General features: G+C 39.7%; 1 pseudogene; it reads left to right on the plus strand.

The window, feature by feature from the left end:
- The first annotated feature begins 1,342 nt into the window (after nt 1–1,342).
- Nucleotides 1,343–24,090, plus strand: LOC100061211 (aldehyde dehydrogenase, mitochondrial-like; annotated as a pseudogene).
- Nucleotides 24,091–24,989: the final 899 nt, after the last annotated feature.

The following is a 24,989-nucleotide window of genomic DNA, read 5'->3' on the forward strand; positions in this document are numbered from 1 at the left end:
TTTTCCTCTCTGACTATAATGCTTGGGTGAGTCTTTCAGGTTTTTTGGCCTAGATTCTGGCCCACAGAGCCAACTTGGATACTGGGGAGAAAGGTTATAATACCTTTCTCCCTTTTACCAGTAGTTCGGTTCTTGTCTGACTGGAAGTACTTCTTCATTGAAGACAGCCTTCACATCATGTGTCTATATTTTATGCTTATGAATCATCATATTTCTTCTCATTAGGGTTATGAGTTCTGTGAGATGACTAGGGAGGTGATTTTTTCCCTAGTACCACAGGAATACTTTTGACTGACAGCCCTGAAAAGAGAATAAAGCCAGTCTTTTTAATTTGCTTTTAATCCTGTTCATGTATTCTGTTGATGCATTTTGATCATCTTTTATTTTCATAGTGAATCATTTAAAAGAGAGATTATCATGGACTTTTCCAGAGTGAATGGCAAATCCTTTCCTTTGTAGTGGCTTCCTTTTTTAACTCTAATATTCTTTTATGGTCTCCTATAAATATTCAATGTGTTGAAATTTTTATTTTTTGAGTAGAAAAACTAAGTGAATCTTGTGGGACACACACACACACACACACACACACACCCCTTCAATATCATCTTTGCATGGTTTGGTGACCAAGGTCTGATATTCCTAAATGGTAAACTCTTTGAGGGCTGTGTTTTTTTGATAAGACTGTATCCCTCATTTTATGTATGAGATTAGCAAGATATTTTCTCCCCTTAATCCCAACCCTCTATGAACTTTCACAGAAAGTAAAAGTCTATCATTCCTGTTTGTGAGTACGTATATCATTGAAGCTCAATTCACGAATAGCATGGCAAGGATTCTACTGCAATGCACAAAGAAAGTGGTGGCAAAGTTTGAAAAACTTGGGGCAATAATTATGGATAATTACACACGAGAGGCGATCTCAAATATGTCCTTAGGCCTTTGAGGTATAGATGGAAGATCTCCAATAGTTTCTATTATACCCCCATAAGGCTTAGTGTCAGCATGACTTACAAGTGCCATTTTCTTTGGCTAGCATTTCCTCCTCCTCTTGCTAGTGGTCCTTACTCGCATAGTTCCCATCACCGGGAAAGAAATGTCGAAAGACAAATGTTTGAATTCACATACTAATTTAGTGAAGCTAGATGAAGAGTCAAATGAATGTTTGTTTGATGTTAGTCTTTTAGGGTTGCCAAGCCATCTGCCTCATTCAGCAATGGTCTCATTATTTTTCAAGCTTATTCTGCATTTTGTTGATAGATTTATTTAATGGATTTTTCAGTTGCTGTTTGCCAGTCTTGCTCCCTCTTTCAAAAAACACCAACACAACAAGAAATGATCCACGATGGTCTTGCTGCATTCTGATACTGCCCGTAGGAGTGGGGTGGAGTCATTTGGGAAGTTGAGGTACCATTTTAGATGGAGACATCTTTCAAGGAAGAGAGTTGACAGTTTAGTCTGGGAAAGAAGCTTTCCAAAGGTAGTTCTGCTTAATATGTGTGAGTTGTAAAAGCTGGCGAGTCCAATTCTACGGCTTAAGTTGCTAACATCTTATTTATACATTAGCTTTTTCAGCCATGGATCCTCTTCCAGCATAGAGGTTAATATCTTACCCTTACAGGAGCACTTAACTCAGTGCTGGTGGCTAGAATCAGAACAATTATATTTGTCATCTACACAGGTCTTTAAAATATATTTTATTGATGTTTACTTATAGCCTATTTACTTCCAAAAAAGTATTAAGATAGATCACATGGAGTAAAACTGAAAGCTAGGATAATTACAAGGAAAAGATAAGATCCCCAAAGTTAGAGAGGTTAATTAAAAAACAGTAATTTAAAATTATGTAATTAGTGGCATAAATTTGGAGGTTAGGGATCTGTGACAAACATTTGATAAACTCATTTCCAAAAAGGATATTTTAATATAAATTGTTAAAGTAGATTTAATGACCCCGTTCAAACCTTATTTATAAGGTAGAAATGGGGTATCATAAAGTGGATGATGGCTTCCAGAAGGTGGGAGAGGTGTTCTTTCCTTCCTTCCTTCCTCCTGGAGGAGGCCAGATGGGAAGTTATTTCTTCCTTTTGGAAAGGAAGTCTGAAATGATGGAGAGTTCCCTGCCCCCTCCACTGTCTTCACTCTGGACAGCTTAGACAGCCAAAGTGAAGTGAAAATGGAGAAACTCGTTTCCTAGTTATTTTCTTTGAGTGCAACATTATTTTGGTTTAACAATTTCCACCTCAAAATTCAGATATTTCTAGAGAATATTGAGTTTTTCCATCATCCGTATCTTATGGGGCGTTGGGGAGGAAGAAATGATTTTGGAATGAGGGACTCTGGGGGAAGGATAACCATTGATGGATGTCCTGCAGCTTGGAGCTTCTTAGAGCCATAGATCATTATGAGGGCAGGATGGGAAACAGAGGAAAAAGGATGGCTTTTTAAGAGGGTAGGATGAGGAACAGAGCTGGAAGGAAAGGCAATTCAGGAAGAAAGAAGGAAAGGCTTCCGAGTAGAGTCTACTTTGCACTTTTGCCTCAGGTCTTGGAAGTGGGTCAGAGCTGCAGTTACTCTTGTGTGATATTGAGAATCTGCTCATTTCAGCCCTGAATACTGCCAAAGGGCCTCTGCCTTCACACCGCGAGGCAAATCAGCCAGGTAGCCAGTCACCTTATACGAAAGAGCTCAGAAAATCAGTGTGGCTCAAACCCAGCCACTGGTTGTTTGACTGTACTTCCTGGGAATAGATTCTGACAGTCTTTAAATTGGAATAAGACCCTAAAGTGGAAGGGTATCAGGAATCCACATGCTGTTTAGCCCCTTCCCTTCAATTTGGGAGCCCCAAATGACCTGCTTAATGCATTGTTACACTTAGGCATCAGTCTAACAACTCAACGCCTGATAGATGAAGAGCATTAGGGTTTTGACAGAGACCGAATCACCTCAGTACCACTTCCGTCCTCTCAAGAAGCACCTTGGACACACGCACCATTGAGAGTTCAGTGGAGAAGCTGCAGGGCTTATGATTTGTTGGATGGCAACAAGGACATCTTGCTGAATATAGTTTGTGGGCTTATGAGCACCACAGAGGATACACTGCTTAAGGCCATGCTTGGCTTGCCCCCACTTATAGTTTCCTTTCTCATGTGGCAGAATTGTTTTTACTTCCATTGCAGCTAGAAACATACACAGAGATTTTAAAAAAGTTTTCTGAGTTTAAGGGAAGAATGAAGACCATCGCTTGGGGGATTGTGAAAAAAAAATCAAAGTAAAGAAGGTCTCATAACTTGTAAGTCCTAAGCAGTGCTCTATAGGAGTGAAAATAGGCTGTGTTTATCTTCCAGTGGCATGGTTTTCTATGTAGTTTGTGTTTTAGTTCTGGAACTTTATATAAATATAAATAAAAAATATAGTCTTATAGCCCCTTGTAGAGTTATGGAGTCAGGACACACATACATTACATACAGGGTAAAAAATAAATTAAAAAAATCGAAGGATGATATCAGACTCTTTCTGTTTCATGTCTATATTATATTCATATCTATACTCATAATTCTATATCCTGAGATGGTAGAGTGAGGAAGGAAGCCCTACCAGATGGCTGCACCCTTTTCTAGAGCAAATCTCTAGGATATTTAACTGAAAAAGTAAGGATTTAGTCATATACTTATTCCTTTCAAGCATCTTGCTCGAAGTTTTGATAGGCAACTGAGAATTTTTCTAAAGAGGTTCTGCTTGACTAAGGATATTGACCATCCACCACTGGGCAAAATTCAGTTTAGCTGGATGAAAAACAGGTTTTAGTTCAATGACTGAAAGTAATTGCGTTTGTGAGGAAATATGAATTATTCCATGTGAAAGTGTGGTTCCTAGGGAACATGGAGGAGGGCTTCAAAAGTTGACTGTCGGGTGGATTCATAGACTATATATGCATCAAGGATTTTAGAAGTCATCAAACTATATGACTTTAGTAAATAATGTGGTCCTTGTTATTCTTAGTTTGCTCTCTCCGTTCCACTCCTTCTAGGATCCATTCTCTGTCCCTCTCTGCCCTTACCTGAGTCCCGGAGGCTGACCACCAAGTCTGCATCACCTAAGCTTCCTTTCCAGCTGGCCTGTTTGGTTTAGCCAATGGGAGACACCAATAGGAAATTGGAGAGAGGAGGAGAGAAATGGTGTTTTCAAGTTTTGGGCTGTGATTTTGGCTTTGGGTCATTCTTTCATGACCACAGCTCTTGCCAGGAAAGTCTCTCCTTCATTCTCACACTCACTGGGTCCCTGTAACACCGTCACCTCTTCCTCCTGCATCTGCAGGACTGAGGGTGGAAACAGCTTCCCAGTATTGCTAATGTCTGGGTGTTTCAACACTCCTTATTGATTCCCTTCACCTTCCCAACTCTTTCGAAGTCTCTTGAGCTACCTGAGCTGACTTTTATCCTGTGAGACCTTGACAGCTATAAATGTGAAGTACTTGTTTAAGATCGCATTGTGAATTAGTGGCAGATTTGGTAAAAATCCACCTGGGACTCCTGATTTTTGTGTCTAGTGCTCTATCTATGTGACATCCTTACCTGTTTGTTCTAACTCTTTCAGAAAGCTTTTGGAGGAAAGGCTTTGAGACTTGAGCAGCCATGAATGCATTTTTTATCCGGACTGGCCTTGGCTGGTGCTTCTGTCCATGGTCCTAGAGATTTGCAAGGAGGCATATGCTCTGGAGAGTCCTGTCTCCTCCAGCTGCAAATTGCACTGCAACTCTAGCCCAGATGTAATAGGAGAGAATGTGGCATAAGCAAGGATGGTGAAACAGTAGGAAAATGTATTGGGATGAGAGACAACTGGGTTTACCACTGTGGAAGAATTCCTTGAGTTCTTTTTCCTACCTAAATGTTTTTCAATTTTTAAAATTTAAGGTACAATTTACATAGAGTAAAATTTACTCTTGTGGTGTGAGTTTTGACTCAGCTCTGGGAGTTTTGACAAAGACACGCAGTCATATAAGCTTCATCACAATCAAGGTATGAAACAGTTCCATCACTCTAAAGAATTCCACCCAGCTGCCCATTTGTAGTTAGACCCTCTCCACACCCGCAGCCCCTGTCAACCACTGATCTATTTTCTGTCCTTATAGTTTGGCCTTATCCAGAATGTAACTATAAATGGAATTATACAATATGAGCTTTTGAATCTGGCTTCTTTCGCTTAGCTAATACTTATGAGATTCATCCATGTTTTTGCACATCTTGGTAGTTTGTTCCATTTTATTACTGACCACTATTCCATTCTATTTATGTACCATAGTGTATTTAGCCATTCCACATCTCCCAGTGGAGGGAAATTTTGATTGCTTCCAGTTTTTGGATATTCTGAATATGGCTGCTATAAACAGTCACACACAGGTTTTTGTGTGAACATAAATTTTCATTTTATCTAGGAGTGGAATTGCTGGGTCATATGGTAAGTGTATACCTAACTTTATAAGAAACTGCCAAACTATTTCCCAAATTGTCTGTACTATTTTGCATCCTCACAATTCTGTAATTTTTGTTTATAAAAGAGCAGCAGACATTAGAACCATATAAATAAATATCTTCTTAAAATATATTTTAAACCTAAGTGATTTGACAAAACAAGCTCTATATTTTCTTTAATTCATGATGCTTGGCAAATGCTGAAATGAGTTTTCTGAACTTCTTAACCTTATTAGGTTCTGCTCTTTGAAAAGACAAATCCACACATCTAAGGGGACTTTCTGGGCCACAAGACATAAGGCAAGTGATGAGAAAGATGAAAAACAGCTGAGGAGCTTTTGAAAATAAATCTCTCTTTCCAGCTTCTAGCAAAGGTGACCCAATCATGAGGAAGACATGAAACTTTGGGTTCTCCTTCTTATTACTGTGGGAAATAAGAAAGACACAGAATATGGAAAATGATGATGGTGAGATGAGGAGCCTTCCCTCTTGTCATTTGTCTGTGATGAAGTTGTTAGGAGGTTTCCAGGTGCTTGGAATGCAGTTGGTGCCCAACTTGTCTGTTTCTCAGTTTGGAGTAGCCTATTGATTTTGCTGTTGTGGAGCGCCAAGGCCAGAGAAATGGATAATGCATGTTACAACAAAACACAACAATCTCCCCTTCCTGCGACCTGCCACTGCTGGCTGTGTAGGGGGCAGCTGCCTAGAAGATGTGAATAATTGATTTTTCAGCTGGCACCCCAGTGTCAGTTATTTTCATCAGTCAGCAGGCGAGGACATTCTGCAGCTTCTGACTGTCCCTGGCTCTGAGCATGTGACATTTTTGCTTAAGAAGGCCCGAAAAGCAGTGACTGTTAATTGCCTGCACTTAGGAAGCAAGTTTTCCTGGGCTCTCCTTCTCTCTCCTCAAACCCATTGGGAAGTATATATTACTGGGCTGGTTTTTATCCCCTGAACTGAATTGGCTGATGAGCTCTGGGGAGCTGTGATTTGTCATCTATCATTATTTTCAGCTCTCAGATGACTAATGATTAGAAAGCTGATCAGGTGGGGGCTGTAGTGTTAGAGGCCATGGGGCAATCACCCTGGGTAGTTCTGAGTATCAAGTAGCCCTTACTGTGTAACAGTAAGTGTTCTCCTCATGTTTCTAGCAAAATCAATTGTATAGGTGTCCACTGAGATGGGGAAGAGAAAAGTCTTGCTTGTAGGTTTTTCTAAAGGGAGTCATTTTAGGGCTTGGAAAGAGTTTCACTGCTCTAAACTAGAAATGAGGTGATTGGCTTTTTTATGACTGTAGAAGTGATAAATGAAATACATGAAGAGTTATACAAAAACTAAAGTATAACATTATAAAGATATAAAAAAACCTCCATGTCAGCAAATGGAATTATGTATCATTGTTTTAAAAACCTAAATAGTATTCCGTTTATGGAGGAATCATAGCCCTTGTCCCTAGAAAATGGTGTATTTTTCTGTTTCTTTTTTATTTGCAAGAGTTCTTAATATATCAATGACATTAAGCTTATGCCGTATTTATTTTGCTCATATTTTCCAGGTTTTCTGTAGAGTGTAGTGATTTAGAATTTAGACCCTGGAGCCAATACTGCTTGGGTTCAAATACTAGCCCTGCTACTTACTACCTTGATATCTTATATTATTATCCGGTGCCTTAGTTTGCTCACCTGAAAATGGGGAAAATAATAGTATCTACCTCATAGGACTGTTGTAAGGATCAATGGATTAAAATAAGCAAAATACTTAGAATAGTACTTGGTGCTTAGTAAACACTATAAGAACTCTTATTTTTACTATTTGTTTAATGTATATATTTATTTGTCATACAGGGGTCTTAAATTTTTATATATTCAAAGCCATCAATCTTTTCATTTATGGTTTCTGCCTGTAGGTCATGCTTAAAAAGATCTTTACCTAAAGATTATTAGAAAAAGTTTCACCCATATTTCCATATTTCCTATTGGTATACTTTTAACATTCAAATCTTAAATCCATTTGATAGAAAAAACTAGCACTTCCTTTTGTGGCATTGTGTATTGGTGATGCTGTTTATAAACATCTTGGAAATGACTTATGGTGATAACTGTTCAGTATGATTCCTAATGCAGTTTCTTGTTCAGGAAGGTTATTAATGTATTTGACAATCACAATTAGGGAAGTACCACAGTCTCTCTGTAGAAAAATTTGAGTTTGGTGCAGCTAAAAGATTTAGGTACGCAATTCTAGGGAATTTTCATTTCAGCAGTGTCATTTTTCATTAGTTGTAAATGGCAGAAAAGTAGATACCTGAGCCTGGATCAGAGTGTTGGGGTAGGTTGAAAAGCATAGCTACGATGTTTTGCAGTTCGTCCCAACAAAATGTGGAGTCTGTTGCTGCACCCCTTGTGTCTGCGTTGACCATGTAACTTGCTTTGACCTTTAGATTGTGATAAGCAAGTTCTGGAGCCTTTGTTCTCTTTGAGCACTGCATTGGGATCACCATTCCATGAAGATGTCCTGGATGAAGGGCCATGTGGAGAGAGGGGCTCAGCTATGCTATCCGTCCCAGCTGAGCCCAGTCCCCAGCTGATCTTCCAGCCAAATACAGCCACGTGCATGAGTCCAGGAGAGGTCACAGAAGAACTGCCTAGGCAACCTGCAGAATTGGGAAAAATAATAAATTGTTGTTTTAAGCCTCTGAGTTTTGAGGTGGTTAGTTTCTGGTAATAAGTTGAGTGCACAATTCTAGAGGATTTTCATTGCAGCTGTGCACATTTGTCTTAGTTCGGACTGCTATGATAAGAACACCATAGACTGGGTCGCTTAAATGACAAGTATTTATTTTTCACAGTTCTGGAGGCTTGCAAGTCCAAGATCAAGGTGCCGGCAGATTCAGTGTCTGGTAAGAGCTTGCTTTTGGGTGTGTAGGTGGCCATCTTCTTGCTGTGTCATTACGTGGTAGTAGGGGTGAGGAAGCTCTCTGGGGTCTATATAAGGGCACTAATCCCATTCATGAGGGCTCTGCCCTCATGACATAATCACTTTCCAAAGGCCCCACCTCCTAACATCATCACATTGGGGATTAGGTTTCGACATACGAGTTTGGGGAGGATACAAACATTCAGTCCATGGTAAAGTTTTCATGGGGAGTGTGTGACAGAAAAGAAATCTAAGGCTTTAACAAAGTTCTCATTATCACTAATTGCCAGTAAGAATATCTCTATCCTCGGCTTTCAGAATTTTGTCTACCCTAGATTTTGGGGCCTGCGTTTTGGAGGAAGAGCACAAGGGTACTATTTTGGAACCGAGCCAATGTTAAGAGCACTCTTTGGACTAGCTGTGACTTTGTTACATCCATAAGCTGCTTGTTGTGATTTTCATATGTGAACTCTTACTAAGTGTCAGGCAGTGTTCTGATTCAAAATTCCTAAACCCATTGCCTCTGAGGTTGTGAAATTGCCTTGGGATTTGGGGTTAGAATCAGGAAGACTTCACAATGCAAAGAAGCTATTTTTTGGAGTTGACATAAATTGTATAAAACATAGGAAACCAATTCACCTTTCTAAGTCTCAGTTTCCTCAACTGTGAAGAGAAGGGCATGAATCTTAGGAAATGTAAATTCCTTTCCAATTCGAAACATCTATCATTCTCTTGACCATTACATTTCTCCTGAGAATTTTATAAGTGAAAAATATTGCATAATGTTATTTGAACCTTGTAACTTTAAGAACGCCTTCATTATTCATTACTGCTTTTATGCGTTGCTTTCAATTTCTAATTCCTATTATTTAGGCTGAATAAACTCAAATACAGCAGTCCTCGCTTATCTGCAGTTTCGCTTTCTGTGGTTTCAGTTACCTGTGGTCAGTGATGGTCTGAAAATATTATATGAAAAGTTCCAGAAACAAACAATTCATGAGTTTTAAATTGTGCGCTCTTCTGAGTAGCATGATGAAATCTTGAGCCATCCCACTCCTACCCATTCAGGATGAGAATCATCCCTTTGTTCAGTATATCCTCGCTGTGTATCCTACTGATACCTGCCCATTAGTCACTTAATATCTGTCTCAGTTATCAGATCAACTGTCATGGTATCACAGTGCTTGTGTTCAAGTAACTCTCATTTTAGTTAATAAAGGCCCTAAATCACAAAAGTAGTGATACTGGCAATTTGGGTATGCCAAAGAGAAGCAGTGAAGTGCCCCCTTTAAGTGAAATGGTGAAAGTTCTTGACTAAAGGAAAGGAAAAAAAATCGTATGCTGAGGTTGCTAAGATCTATGGTAACTTTTTTTTTTAAAGATTTTATTTTTTCCTTTTTCTCCCCCAGAGGCTGCCAAAAATATACATAGTTGTATATTTTTTTGGTTGTGGGTCCTTCCAGTTGTGGCATGTGGGATGCTGCCTCAGCATGGCCTGATGAGCGGTGCCATGTCTGCGCCCAGGATCTGAACCGGCGAAACCCTGGGCCGCTGAAGTGGAGCTCGCAAACTTAACCACTTGGCCACGGGGCCGGCCCCTATGGTAACGTTTATTGCATTATGTTGTTATAATTGTTCTATTTTATTAATTGTTGTTAATCTCTTACTGCGCCTAATTTTTAAATTAAACTTTATCATGGGTACGTGTGTATAGGAAAAAACATAGTATATAGAAGGTTTGCATCCATGTTTTCAGGCATCCACTGGGGGTCCTGGAACATATCCCCTGCAGATAAGGGGGGGCTACTGTAATGATATGGATTCACTGGTAAATTCATCACTTTTACCAATAAAACCTGTACATCATGTACTTAACCCTTCAAAATGAGTAAGCTAGAGGATAGCCTTTATTTAACAGGGTGCATAACAATCAGCCACAAAACTTTAGTGGCTTTAAACAGATGTGATTATTTCTCACAGTTTTGTGGATCATCTGGGTTGCTCTTCTGGTTTGGGCCAGCATTGCCAGGACTGTATGGTCTAGGGTGGCCTCATTCGCATTTGGTGGTTGGGTCGATGTCATCTGGGGTAACAGGGATAACTTGGGCACATGTCATCATCCAGCAGGCTAGGCTAGGCTAGGCTTGGTCACGTGTGGTGTTTTCAGGGTTCCCAAGAGCAGCAAGAAAGAGCAAGCTTCAGTGTGCAAGTACTTTTCAAGCCTCAACTTCCATCACATTTGCTAACGTCTCATTGACCAAAGCAAGTCACATGGCCAAGCTCAGCTTTCAAGGAGTGGAGGAATAGATTCCACCTCTTGATGGAGGGAGGTGCAAAGTTATATTGCAAAAAGGCATTGATACAGAAATGGAAAGAAGTTGTGGCCACTTTTGCAATCTCCCGCAGTATCTGAGATTATGTATTTGGCTCTTGACCACTGCTACGTCATTTCTCACTGAGCAGCAAATATATCTTAATTTCCTGAACAGAATTCCCTTGGAAAAGCCATTTCCTTCCTTTTTATAAGACTGAGAATAACCTCTATTTTACTTCAAACATATAATGTTAATTTTAGAAAATTTACAAAATGAAGACAAGCATGAAGAAGAGAGTAAAGTTAATGTCTAATTCTACCACTCACAAGTAAAAGTTACCTTTTACTTATATAAGATCCAATGTTATAAAGATTAAGGAATATTCTCTTATTATATATCCTAGTATTGTGGTTACATAAAATGCTACATATATGTAATAAAATGTACTCACAAACCCTTATGGGTCCATTATTTTAAAATACTTTTGGCCATTTTTCTCTAGAACTTGGCCATAGTGAGTCTTTTAATATATTAATCAGCGTACAGGTTAAACAAAAAGACTCCAAATAGTGGCTTGAATAAGACATGTAAGACAGATGCTTAAGGTGCTTATTTCTGTCTGAGGTGAAAGTCCAAAGGGTAGTTTAGGTCGGGCAGACATTTCTGCTCTACCAGGCCACTCAGTGACGCAGGCTACTGGGTCAACTTTGACCTGTTCAATATGTGGCTTTTAGAGTTTGGTCCAAGTTGGCAGCTGTAGTTGTGGCTACTTTTCAGACATCGAGAAGGGAGAAAGAAGTTGTTCCTGGAAACATCTTTATCTCTCAGATGATCTGAAAGTTGCACTTGACTTTCTCTCACATCCCATCAGCCTAAACTTAGTCAAACAGCTACACCTAGCTGTAAGGGTGGTGGTGTACCAAATAAAACTTGGGGAATCTGTTACCAAAAGAAAGAAAAAGAAAATGGATATTGGGGGACAATTAGCAGTTTCTTTTATCTTAACCTAATTGTACATATCTAGATAACATTTTCTCAAGCATCTAGCCCTACTGTGCTGATTATCTTTTGCTTTGTTCTGCCCTGTGTCCATTCCTCTCTGTTGGAGTAATGGCACTTCAATTTTTCTTTGGAAAACTCTCAGACCATGAAGTTTGGGTTGAGCCAGTATGCCTCTCCTCACTATACTTCCTTTCACTAGAGGATTTGGGTATATGAACTTGTCCTGATCAGTGGAACTCAAACCTGGGTGTTCTTATTGGAAATATTGAGAAGGTAAAGAAGCTCTCTTTCTTCTGCTGGGACAATTGAGCTGTTGGAATGAAAGACAGGAAAGAACCTACTGAGAAAAATAGAGCTGAAGAATGGAGAGACAGAGAGTGATGGAATCCTGAAGACATTGTTTGAGCCCCTGGTTCAAGCCATTCCTGAAGCTGGAATATCCCCGGACCTCTTAATTACATAATTAAAAAATCCCTTTTCTTTTTGCCATGTTGTATTAGATTTCTGTCAATAGAAACTGGAAAGACTTCTGATTAATCCACTCACCATAATCCTTCCTAAACTCCATTTCCTTTAGATCTCATTGCTTTTTCATCTAGGAGTGTTTGAATTCAAATTCTGTCATCTAAGGTCAAGACTCTTTCTTTCTTTCTTTTTTTTTTTGAGGAAGACCAGCCCTGAGCTAACATCTGCAGCCAATCCTCTTCTTTTTGCTGAGGAAGCCTGGCCCTGAGCTAACATCCATGCCCATCTTCCTCTACTTTATATGTGGGACACCTACCACAGCATGTCTCGCCAATTGGTGCCATGTCCGCACCCGGGATCCGGCGAACCCCGGGCAGCCCAAAGTGGAATGTGCGCACTTAACCACTGCGCCACTGGGCCGGCCCCAAGGCTCTTTCACAGTGTGGCCTCACTGACAAATTTATTTTTGAGTCTTTCCCAATCTTCATGTCTTTGGTGGAATGATATCACAGGTTCTGGTATTTGGCCTTAGGGGCCACAAACCATTACTGAATTTCTCTCTTCCTCCCAATTTTTCCATTCTCTTTAACCTTTCTTCCGCAATACACAGTGTAGAAAGGAGGATAGGAATTGGGGAGGGGAGAGAGGAGAGTCATGGTGGTAGAGGAAGAAGACCTTAAATAAAATTTTAAAAATTATTTTGAGCCATTAACTTACCTTTGTTCCAACTCTTCAATTGCAGTCATTGAGTGGTAGAATTGGTCCAAAGAGTCATGGTAAATTGAAAATTGTCAGTAAAAATGATGTTACTGGTATTGTGAGTAGCATCAATAGGATGTTTAGAGGGAGGCCAGTGGCATCCAGCAGAGTCCAAGCTATTTGAGTGTCATTAAATTCATTATATGGCTTTTTGTGTTGCTTTCGCTTTTATTCCATTTCCTAACAATTTGGAGGTTGAGGCCAGCTGTTTCCCTATGCCTAGATTTCTTTTTGTGATGTACCTACCAGCACTGTGGTATGCAGAAATGCTGTTGATTCATTCTAAGATACCAGAACAAATCACTGCAGTATCTACTATACCTTCCATTATGGTAACTGATTTTGAGGCTCTGATGTAAGATTTTTAATAGAAATATAGAACATTATAACTAATTAAGGGAATCTCAGATTAAGTTATTCTCTTCCCTTCTCCTAAAGTTTAAGGAATTTAATCTCTGATAAATGCTCATACAAAATTAATGTTCCTTGAGATAGGAAGGCCAATTAGATATATGGTATTGATTTCAGTCTTCTGATAGAAAATCTCGTAAATTAAAAATTGCTATTGTTTCATTAAAATGGGGGGCATAGTGGTGAAGCTCACAAGTTGTAAAATTACTCTCTTCGTGTATGTACTACATATCCATTATGAACTGTGCCCATTTCTGATCACATGACCTGCTATTGGCTGCTTCTGACAATACCCTTGAGTTGAGTGGTGGGTAAGAAGGGTGGGGAGAAGGGGTGGCATAGATAATAAACATCTCCTTTAGACTGGCTAACACCCTTGGACTCTATTATTTGACATGCACTAGTAGAGCTCCCTGTGGTAATATTTTGAATAGACTTGAAACTCCATCTTCATGAATTATTTTGACCAGTGTGGGTGAATTTCAGCACTATATGAGCATATTATAGTCTTATTTTAAAAAGACATTCTTCCCCATCCCCATAACAGATCTTTTAGCTGACTTTTTGTTATTTTCCCTTGTTATTGTGTCTCAGCAGGAACCATATTGGAGAAAATCAGCAGATGAACAGAGTGCTGCCGGTGTGCTGGGGCTTTTGTTTGTGTCGGTGTGCCAGTGTAAACATGAGCAGCATTTCAGTCACCCCCCCAGTGCTCATTATTTGAAGCCATTTCCACAGCATGGTATCCCACAATATTAAGGAAAAGTTGAGTCCACTATTACTTGAATGAAACTGAGAATAAAAGAACCCATTCTTAGTGGAGAGAAAATTTGTCCATGCTCAAACTGAAGGAAATCACCACAAATAGGCCATATATATATATTTTATTGTTACACCCAAGCAGACTGATTCATTGGACTATTATACGTACTCAGTCTTTGATTTTTTTCTGCATTTATCTTGGTTATCTTTTGTGGATTTTCTTTTAATATATTTTTATTTCTATGAGGGTTTTTTTTAGGGTTAAAAAATCTCATTAGCATTCTCCAAGCCCTTAAATGTAACATGGGCATCCCTTTTTCATTTTATTTGCAAATCTTACTTCTAGTGGCCCTAAAGAAATACAATAGGATGAAAATGAATAATGTGATTGAAAAAACAACTCTCTTCTCCCATTTGGAGATGATATTCTTTTTTTTAAATGCCCTTTTTTTGTCGTTGTTGTTGGAAAATGAGTTTTGTAGGTCAACCCACATGTAGCCATTTTATTGTTTCCACTCAGCCAATCAGAATCACAGCAGGTGGGAAATCCTTTGAGTTATCCAATCAAAACCTTCAATGTTTGATACCATTATAACCCTTTTTAAAGAGAAGACGGATGTGGATTAAATCTGCTTGTGGTTGGGTGTGAGTGCTAAGAGCAAGGTGAAATCTGTGTTTGAAAGCTGTTAGCACTAAGCATAGTCCCAATAGAAGTTAACTACATCCTTTTCAGGAAAATAATAGCTATTATCTTTGCAATGATGATGTTCTCTCTCAGAGATTGACTTTATTACTAGATGTGCAGCTCAGCAAACTTTTATTATGAATATACTATGCTCTAGCACTCTAACGGGCTGTATAAATATTTGTAAAATTTCCTGTTCTCCTAACAGTCTTGTATATTATTGTCCACATTTTATAGAGGAAAAATATTGAGGCTTGAAGAGATTAACTAACTGAGCATCATGAGCTGGTAAGTGACAAAACCAGAATTTGGACCCATGTCTACCAAATATTAAAATTCATGTTTTTTTCCAACATCAAATTGCCTCTCTAACCATACAAAATATGCATTCTTCTCGAAGAGAGGCTCTTCACTTTGACAGTGGCTCAAATATCCATTTTAGTGGAAAACATTCTGTGGGAATTGAAAGAAGGTAAGAGAAACATAAGCTCCTCTGCCATTGGTATTCTGAAGAGTTTCTCTGTTGATTTCAGTCCCATTTTAGAATATTGCATTTAATTACCTGTCAAACATATATCTTAACTTTCTGGAGGCAGGAGGGTCAGCCCAATTAGTGTTGTTATTTTTCCGTTTAGTTTTCCGAATATACCTAATGCATTTTAAATCTGTTCTCAACAATAACAATTTCAAGTAGAAAGCTTCTTAAGAGTAAATCTTTTGACCCTGAGAATCTTGAAGGAAATTAATTTAATTTTATAACCAAATTGGAGAATCGCTAAGAACATCCGACGCTGAAGTATTTCAGTCCTCTTTATTTATCTTTCAAGGTAAACAAATATAATTTCCAAATCCCTTAGACCATGTTCTCTGCTTCCTTAGTAGAGTCTGGGGATATCTTTTTTTCCCCTAGAAATTGAACAAGTCCAAGAGCTTTGTAATTTTCTTTTCAAAGTTGAAACTGTTATTCTATAGGCTGTTTCCTTCTGCCTCTGTTCTTGCATCTTTATGTCATACTCTCAAAAAAGGAGAGCCTCTTGCTTATGCTCTTGAAGGTCTTTGGAGAAGGAGAGAGAATCTCAGTTTAGTTGGCTAGGAGATAATGTTGATGAGGCCAAAGTGATACAATTATGTTAGGAACCAGTTAAGATTTTTGGCTCAGTTAGCAGAAATTATTTCCAACTGGAACATTCAGACTTCTAATGAACAGAACCTTTATCATGGTATCTGGATTCTACCAATGAGAAGGATCTCATTAGATATTAGGCATCTGTACTAGGGATACTATGCTTTTTACAAGCTTGTCGATAACTTATTTGATGACTTCATTATTTCAGACATTTTTTTTTTTAAAGATTGTCACCTGAGCTAACAACTGTTGCCAGTCTTCTTTTTTTTCCTTTATTCTTTTCCCCAAAGCCCCCCCCCCACCCCCCCGTACATAGTTGTATGTTCTAGTTGTGAATGCCGTTGGTTGTGCTATGTGAGACGCTGCCTCAGCATGGCTTGATGAGCAGTGCCATGTCTGCGCCCAGGATCTGAACCGGTGAAACCCTGGGCTGCCGAAGCGGAGCGTGCAAACTTAACCACTCAGCCACAGGACTGGCCCCTCACACATTTTTTTTAATGAGAGTTTTTACTTCATCTCTAGAAAATGATGTACCTCTTATCTGCTGAATACGTTGAACACTCTTCAAACACTCTCAAACCAAATGTAGGTTACTTCAGTGAATTTTTTGAATAAGCCCTGGGAATTGGTCCAGACATGTAATCCCATTTACCATCCTATTAATTATTGCCCTGGAATCTAATGTATTTTCTGAAATATGAATTCAATTTCCTAAGGATTAGACATAATGTTGGAGTTTTTAATGCAAAAGTTTTGCTGACAGTTCAACTCCTTGTCTGTAGCTGGGATAAGCCCAGTTTCACTCCTGAAATTCATAATGTCAACATGATGTCATATTTTACTTTAGAGGTTTCGAAGGTGTGTTTAAGGTTACTGTCTCATCTGACTCTCAAAACAACCTTGTGAGGTCGGTGAAGGAGATACTTTTGTATGCTTTTTCTGCACGTGGAAACTGAGAAATAAGTGAGTAGGTCCTCATTTAGTGCTTAAGCAATCTTCTGACAGTTCACCCAGTGTTTCTCCACTTGTCAGTGCAGTTTGATAAATCCTTCTTGTAAGTTATATTTATAGTGATTGTGTTAGAGGATAACTGTTAACAGATTTAAGACAAAATATAATAAACTTATTTCATTGGTACCTTCATCTGATCTCAGGTTCACAGAGGAGTGAGGAATTATTACTTGAACACTGAAATGATCAATGTTTTCAAGAATGTTGTAGGTATTAATTTCCAGGTTCAAAGTCCTTGTTAGGTTCTCGTAAACATTGATCTCTCAGGTATTTGCCGTATAAATTCTTTATTGCTCAGTAAACTACCAGTGTGATAGCAGCAAGCAGGGTAACAAGGGTTTGGGATTTTGTGCGTGAAATGGACTTCACGAAACCAGTTTAACGTAATGTCTTAAAATTTGTTTGAATAGTCAAACTTGGTCCAGAATAGCCACTCACAAGTCATGATGAGTCATTAGTAAAAATATTCAATATACGGAAACCTCCTAACATAAACTGATTTGTTCTGACCAAAAAGAAACATATGGCCACAGGCATTAATTATTTTAATAAGTAATTTGCAGTATCTATGTATATTACACTGAGGAAGATATAAAGAAGCATGACTTTGTAACAACAAGGAGCTTATGATCCAGTCATATATACCTAATGCAAATCATTAAAAAATAATGCAGTAGCCCTCAATTGATGTTTATCCGTTACTGACAAATGGCTGAATGGCTTGGGGAAAATCGCTCCAGCCAGTGGTAGGGAGCCTTGGGGATTCTCTTTCCATTTTTAAAAATTGTGGTAAAATGTACATAACATAAAATTTACCGTTTTAAACTTAAGTGTGCAAACCAGTGGCATTAAGTACATTTATAGTGTTGTACAGCCGTCCCCACTATCCACTTCTATAACTTTTTATCCTCCCAAACAGAAACTCTGAACCCATTACCCAACAACTTCCCATTTCCTCCTCCCTCCAGCCCCTGGTAACCTCTATTCTACTTTCTGTCTCTATGAATTTGCCTATTCTAGGTACTTCATATAAGTGGAACCATACAATAGTTGTCCTTGTGTGCCTGGCTGATTTCACTTAGCATAATGTCTTCAAGGTTCATCCATGTTGTCAGAATTTCATTCCTTTTTAAGGCTGAATAAAATTCCATTGTGTATATATATACATACTAGATTTTGTTTATCCATTCATCTGTTGATGAGAAATGTATGTTTAGGTACATCCCTTCTCTTCTGCCCCACTTTCTTGACTGGTGGCTGCCTGAGACCATTCCATCACTGTTTCTTCCTCTTCTTTTTTTTGGTGAGGAAGATTGGCCCTGAGCTAATGTCTGTTGCCAATTCTCCTCTTTTTTGCTTGAGGAAAATTGTCGCTGAGCTAACATCTGTGCCAATCTTCCTCTATTTTCTATATGGGGTGCCACCACAGCATGGCCTGATGAGCTTTGTGTAGGTCTGCACCTGGGATCTGAATCTGCAAACCCTGGGCTGCTGAAGAGGAGTGCGCAAACTTAACCACTATGCCACTGGGCTGGCCCTCATCTCTGTTTCTAATTACAGCGTCAATCCTAGGCAAGAATGAAAGGGAAGGAGATTGGTCTGGATTTAATAAATAAAAATACAGTATGTTGAATTATATTTGAATTGCAGATAAACAACAAATACTTTTTTAGTATAAGAATATTGCATGCAATATTTAAGATGTACTTGTATTTAAATAGTAGTTGTTTATCTGAAATTTAAATTTAACTGAATGTCCTATATTTTATATGGTAACCCTAGGAGGGAGGTCAAGTTCTTCAAACATTCCCCTCAGATAGCTGGCACTGGTACCCTTCCCTATGCTCTGCCCTATTGATTGACCAATGTTGGGAGAGTTCCCCATTCTCCACCTCTAGCCTCCAAGGCTGAGTCATGCTCAGGAGTTTGAGCTTGAGGAAAGATAGGCATGGTGGGAACAGAGATCTCAATTCCCCGGTGCCACAGGAGGGATGTTACTGGCACCTCAGATTTTTACTCAGCGTACTTTCCAGTAGAAATTTGAAGTTTAAGGCATTGTCTACCCATTATCCAGTTCCAAAGCCACTTCTACATTTTTAGATATTTGTTACAGCAGCACCCCACTTCTCAGTACCAAAATCGTTATGAGTTTGCTAGGGCTGCCATAACAAACACCACAGACTGGGTGGATTAAACAACAGAAATTTGTTTTCTCACAGTCCTGGTGGCTAGAAGTCTGAGGTCAAGATGTCAATAGGATTGGTTTCTTCTGAGGCCTTTCTCCTTGGCTTGTAGATGGCGATCTTGTCCCTGTGTCTTCACATGCTCTTTCTTCTGTGAATATTTCTTAAATCTCCTCTTCTTATAAGGACATGAGTCATATTGGTTTAGGGCCCACCCTAATGATCTTGTTTCAACTTAATTACCTCTTTAAAGGTCCTGTCTCCAAATACAGCCACATTCAGAGGTACTGGGATACTAGGGGTTAGGACTTCAACATATGAATTTTGGGGGGACACAATTCAGCCCATAACAGTTACCTCCAGATAACTTTTTATTTATAACATGTATTTTGAGACATTTATTTATTTATTTATTTATTTTTTTAATTTTTATTTTTTTTTTAAAGATTTTATTTTTCTCCTTTTTCTCCCCAAAGCCCCCCGGTACATAGTTGTATATTTCGTTGTGGGTCCTTCTAGTTGTGGCATGTGGGATGCTGCCTCAACGTGGTCTGATGAGCAGTGCCATGTCCGCGCCCAGGATTCGAACCAACGAAACACTGGGCCGTCTGCAGCGGAGCGCGCGAACTTAACCACTCAGCCACGGGGCCAGCCCCGAGACATTTATTTTTAATTGTGAAATAAAACACTTTGTTGTTTTAAAAAAGAAATCAAGGTATCAGAAAATAGGTGGGTAAAGTTATTTTTTATATGGAATAAGTGTACAAATGTGATGAAACCACATTTTTATATCTATTTCTAGAACCAGATTGATCAGACATATCAGTAAGCTATTGCCACAGTGATTTTTGTTGTTAGTGCCATTGAGTCGGCTCCAGCTCCTAGCCACCCTGTGCACAGCAGAGGGGGACCCTTCCCTGTCTTTTTGTGCTGTCCTCTTACCTTCCGGCACTCTCAGACAATTTATAGGGTTTTCACACAATTATGCTGCACAACAAATTACCTCAAAACTCAGTGGCTTAAAACAACAATTTACTATTGTTCACACATCTGTATATTAGCTGAGGGGCTGTTACTCAAGGCTTGGCTTGGCTGGGCTTGACTCAGACTGCAAGTTAGTTCAGGTTTCTAGATGTCTCTCCTCTTTCTTACACCAGTGGGTTAACTGGGGCATGTTCTTATGTATATGGCAGAAGTACCAGAAAGGTGAGCGCAAATACACAATATCTTTTAATATCTAAAAGTCTTAACAGATGCAGTCATTTCTATCCACATTCCATTGGCTAAACCAAGCCTTATGGCCAAGGCCAACATTAATGACATGAGGAAATTCACTGTGCCTCTAGTGGGACGAACTGTTAAGTAACTTGGCCAAGGTGTATAGATACAGGGAGGAGTGAAGTTTAAGACCAGTAATGCAATATGCCACTAACTGAAGTAATGGAGTTCATAGAGACTATCTACAGGCTCTTAGCTTTAAGATCTTTTCTAAGTGGAAGAACTGAGACCAAGACCAATACAGAAGATGTAGGCTTAATTTGTCCCGGTGGTTAATGTTGTTGAAGAGTCTGTGGGCCCAAGTCACAAATGTACACGAACCTGGACCTGCTCTGTCCTAATACAGGCTCACCCAAGGAGAGCTCTCCTTCTAGACACTTCTTTCCCATCTGCACTTGGCTGTGTCTCCTCTTCATAACTTGTAACCCCTTTTATTTTCCACTGCTGTGAGACTCTCACACGTATTAATAGCTGGTATACTGGCTGAAATGAATGGTACATTTTGGGAGTTGAAGGTAGGTAGACGGTTTGGGGTCAGCTTGCAGAAAAGGCAAAAGAGCTGGAAATTCACTGTGCTAAGGGAGCCCCTGAAGTCTGGTTTCTTATGGGAACTTAAGACAGTTTTTGGTAATTAAGTAAAAAGAAAGTGTTAAAATTGTCTTTTGTAAGCTAATTAAAGATGAAACAGAATAAAGCCAAAGGAATCTTTCACAACATTAAAAAAGTTCATAAGTATTGTTTATTTAATTTTGCATTTAAATTTCTGTATATTCCCATGGTTCAAAATTCAGAACAATATAAAAAGGTATACATTCAGGATCCCTGTTCCCACCCCATCCTTGTCCTCCCTGATCCCCACCGTTGCCCCTATGAATGACCACTTATTTTGGTTTCTTATTTGTTCTGCCAGTATTTATGCTGCTGCAAATAGATTTTCTTTTCTCTTTCTTACACAGAAGGTAGTGTACTATTTGCACGTGCTGCATCTTCCTTTTCTCATTAATAGTATACCCTGGGAATCTTTCTGAATAAGTACACAGAGAGCTTCCTGACTACATAGTCATTTATTGTGTGAATCTGCTACAGTTTATTGAATCAGCATCCTCTTATTGGACACTTGGATTGTTTCCAGACTTTTGGTATTACAAACAGCGTTACAAGAAAATAACCTTGTACACATGTTCTTTCTTCTGTGTGCAGGTATACCTATAAATGAATTCTTGTAAGTGGGATTGCTCAGCTAGAGGGCAAATTTATTTGTAATTTTGATAGATATTGCTAAATCATTTTTCCTAGGAGTTTTACCATTTTTGTGCTCTAACCAGCCATGTGTAAATTACCTTCATACAGCCTTGCCAACAGACCGTGTCTGTTGTCAAATTTTTGCATCTTATGAGTGAGATTGAACTTATTATCACGTTTAAGGGTCATGTGTTTTCAGCTGTAACTAGACATGTCTTTTGCCCATTTTCCTATTGGGATATTAATCTTTTCCATTTGGAGTTCCATAAGTCTTTTTTTTTAAACATAAAATGGAGATTAGCACTTAGTGGCATGAGTCAAATAAATTCCCTAACATTATTTGTCTTTTGACTTTGTTTATGCACTTTTTTCCATGAAAAAATTAGTTAATTTTTATTTCATCGACTTTTTTCTTTTAGGCTTTAGGACTTTAAGTTGTAGTTGGAAAGGCTTTTATCAAGCCAAGGTTATAAAACCATTCTGTTACATGTTCTTCTAGCACTTTAATGGTTTAAAGCTTATTAAACACTTGATACACTTGGAGTTTATCGGGCTATACAGTGTGGAATATAGATCCTACAGTTTTTTGATAGCTACCAAGATATCTTGTAGTGCCAATTCCTCTTCATTCTTCTTTTTTAGAGTTTTCCTGGTTATTCTTGCTTCATTTTTCCATGTACACTTTAGAATCAGCTTGTCTACTTCAAAAAATATCTATTGGGGGCTGGCCTGGTGGCGTAGTGGTTAAGTTTGTGGGCTCCTCTTTGGCGGCACAGGTTCACAGTTTCAGATCCCAGGCGTGGACTTGGTACCGCTCATCAAGCCATGCTGTGGCAGCATCCCACATAAAACAGAGGACGATTGGCACAGCTGTTAGCTCAGTGACAATCTTCCTCAAGCAAAAAGAGGAGGATTGGCAACAGATGTTAGCTCAGGGCCAATCTTCCTCACACACACACAAAATCTATCTGTCTGTCTGTCTGTCTATCTATCTGTCTATTGACACACCACCCATATGCCCGCACCCACCGCAGTGTGTTGAGATGCTGCACTCACCACCACTGGCCTTGGGCCCCACCTGGGCTGCTGCCTCCTGCTTACCGCCGCCACCCAGGCCCTGCCGGCTCCCAGTGAGCAGCCTGAGGTCTTCTACAACAAGATCTTCATAAACAATGAGTGGCATGATGCTGTCATCAAGAAAACATTCCCCAGTGTCAATCCATCCACTGGGGAAGTCATCTGTCAGGTAGCTGAAGGGGACGAAGAAGACATGGACAGGGCAGTGAAGGCTGCTTGAGCCACCTTCCAGCTGGGCTCGTCCTCACGCCACATGAATATGTCCAACAGGGGCCGGCTGCTGAACTGCCTGGCTGATCTGATTCAGGACTGGACCTACCTGGCAGCCTTGGACCCTGGATAATGGCAAGCCCTACATCAACTCCTACTTGGTGGATTGGATACCTATGGTCCTCAAATGTCTCTGTTATTGTGCCGGCTGGTCCAATAAATACCGTGGGAAAACCATTCCCGTCCATGGAGACTTCAGCTGTACCAACCATGAACCTTTGGGAGTGTGTGGGCAGATTATTCCATGGAACTTGCCTCTCTTGATGCAAACATGGAAACTGGGCCCAGCCTTGGCAACAGGAAACGTGGTTATAATGAAGATGGCTGAGCAGACTCCACTCTGCCCTCCATATGGCCAACTTGATTAAGGAGGTTGGCCACTTAATCCAGGTTGCTGCGGGGAGAAGTAATCTCAAGAGAGTGACCCTGGAACTGGGGAGAAAGAACCCCAACATTATCATGTCAGATGCTGATGTGGACTGGGCCTGGAGCCCACTTTGCCCTGTTCTTCAACCAGGGCCAGTGCTACTGTGTGGGCTCGCAGACCTTTGTGCAGGAGGGTGTTTATGCCATGTGCATGGAGCTGGGCATCACCCCTGCCAGTTCTCATGTAGTTGGGAACTCCTTTGACAGCTAGACCAAGCAAGGGCCACAGATGGATGAAACTCAGTTTAAGAACGTCCTTGACTGTACTGAATCTTGGAAAGAGGAGGGGACAAAGCTGCTGTGTGGTGGAGGGGCGGCTGCTGACCGTGGCTACTTCATCCAGCCCACTGTGTTAGGAGATGTGCAAGATGACATGACCATCACAAAGGAGATCTTTGGGCTAGTGATGCAGATCCTGAAGTTCAAGACCATAAAAGAAGTTGTTGAGAGAGCCAACAATTCCAAGCACAGGCTGGCTGCAGCTGTCTTCACAAAAGACTTGGACAAGGCCAATTCTCTGTCCCAAGCCCTCCAGGCTGGCACTTTGTGGGTCAACTGCTATGATGTATCTGGGGCCCGGCCACCGTTTGGTGGCTACAAGATGTCTGGGAATGGTGGGGACCCGGGAGAGTATGGTCTGCAGGCATATACTGAAATGAAAACCGTTACAGTCAAAGTTCCTCAGAAGAACTCATAAAGAGCCATGCTGGCTTCCTTATTCATCCAGTGACGGAAAGTTCAATGAGATCAGCAACAAAATCAAGAAAAATGACCCTTGCATGCTAAAAGTCTCAAAAGACAAATTCTCCCACAAAATCTCTTGGATCAAGAAATTTGAATTGATAAATAGGTTGGGCGAGGGGTGAAGAGTACTACTAGCTTTCAGGGTGATTTTTCAAAAATAGATTCAACTGTCTCATCTTGTCCATCTGATACACTTCTGTAACTTGACTTTATGGAGGACGAAAAAGCCATTATTTAAAACTGTATTAACATTGAGTCGATAGCTAGTGACTTGTGTTGTCTTCCGAACTAAAACTCATTAAAAACAATGCTGCTCTTCAAAAAAATATATTGAGGGGCTGGCCCCGTGGCCGAGTGGTTAAGTTTGCGCGCTCCGCTGCAGGCAGTCCAGTGTTTTGTTGGTTCGAATCCTGGGTGCGGACATGGCGCTGCTCATCAAACCACGCTGAGGCAGCGTCCCACATGCCACAACTAGAAGGACCCACAATTAAGAATATACAACTATGTACCGGGGGGCTTTGGGGAGAAAAAGGAAAAAAAAATATTGATATTTTTATGAGGATTATATTAAATTTATAAATTAATTTAGGGTAATTGATATATTTATAATACTGAATTTTCCTTTCTAAGAACATGGTATATCTTTCCATTTTTCAAGTCTACTTTTGTCTCCTTTGAGATTATTTTCAAAGTCATTCTCATATAGGTTTTGTACATTTCTTGGTAAATTTATTCCCAGGCAGTTTATCCTCTTTGCTGCTCTTGTGTACAAGGTCTTCTCTTCCATTATGTTGGCTTATGTAGTTGTCTGTGTGTAGGATGACTGTTGCTTTCTATGTGTTCATTTTATAT

The sequence above is a fragment of the Equus caballus genome, chromosome X (assembly GCF_041296265.1).
Source record: "Equus caballus isolate H_3958 breed thoroughbred chromosome X, TB-T2T, whole genome shotgun sequence".
NCBI classification, from domain to species: domain Eukaryota; kingdom Metazoa; phylum Chordata; class Mammalia; order Perissodactyla; family Equidae; genus Equus; species Equus caballus.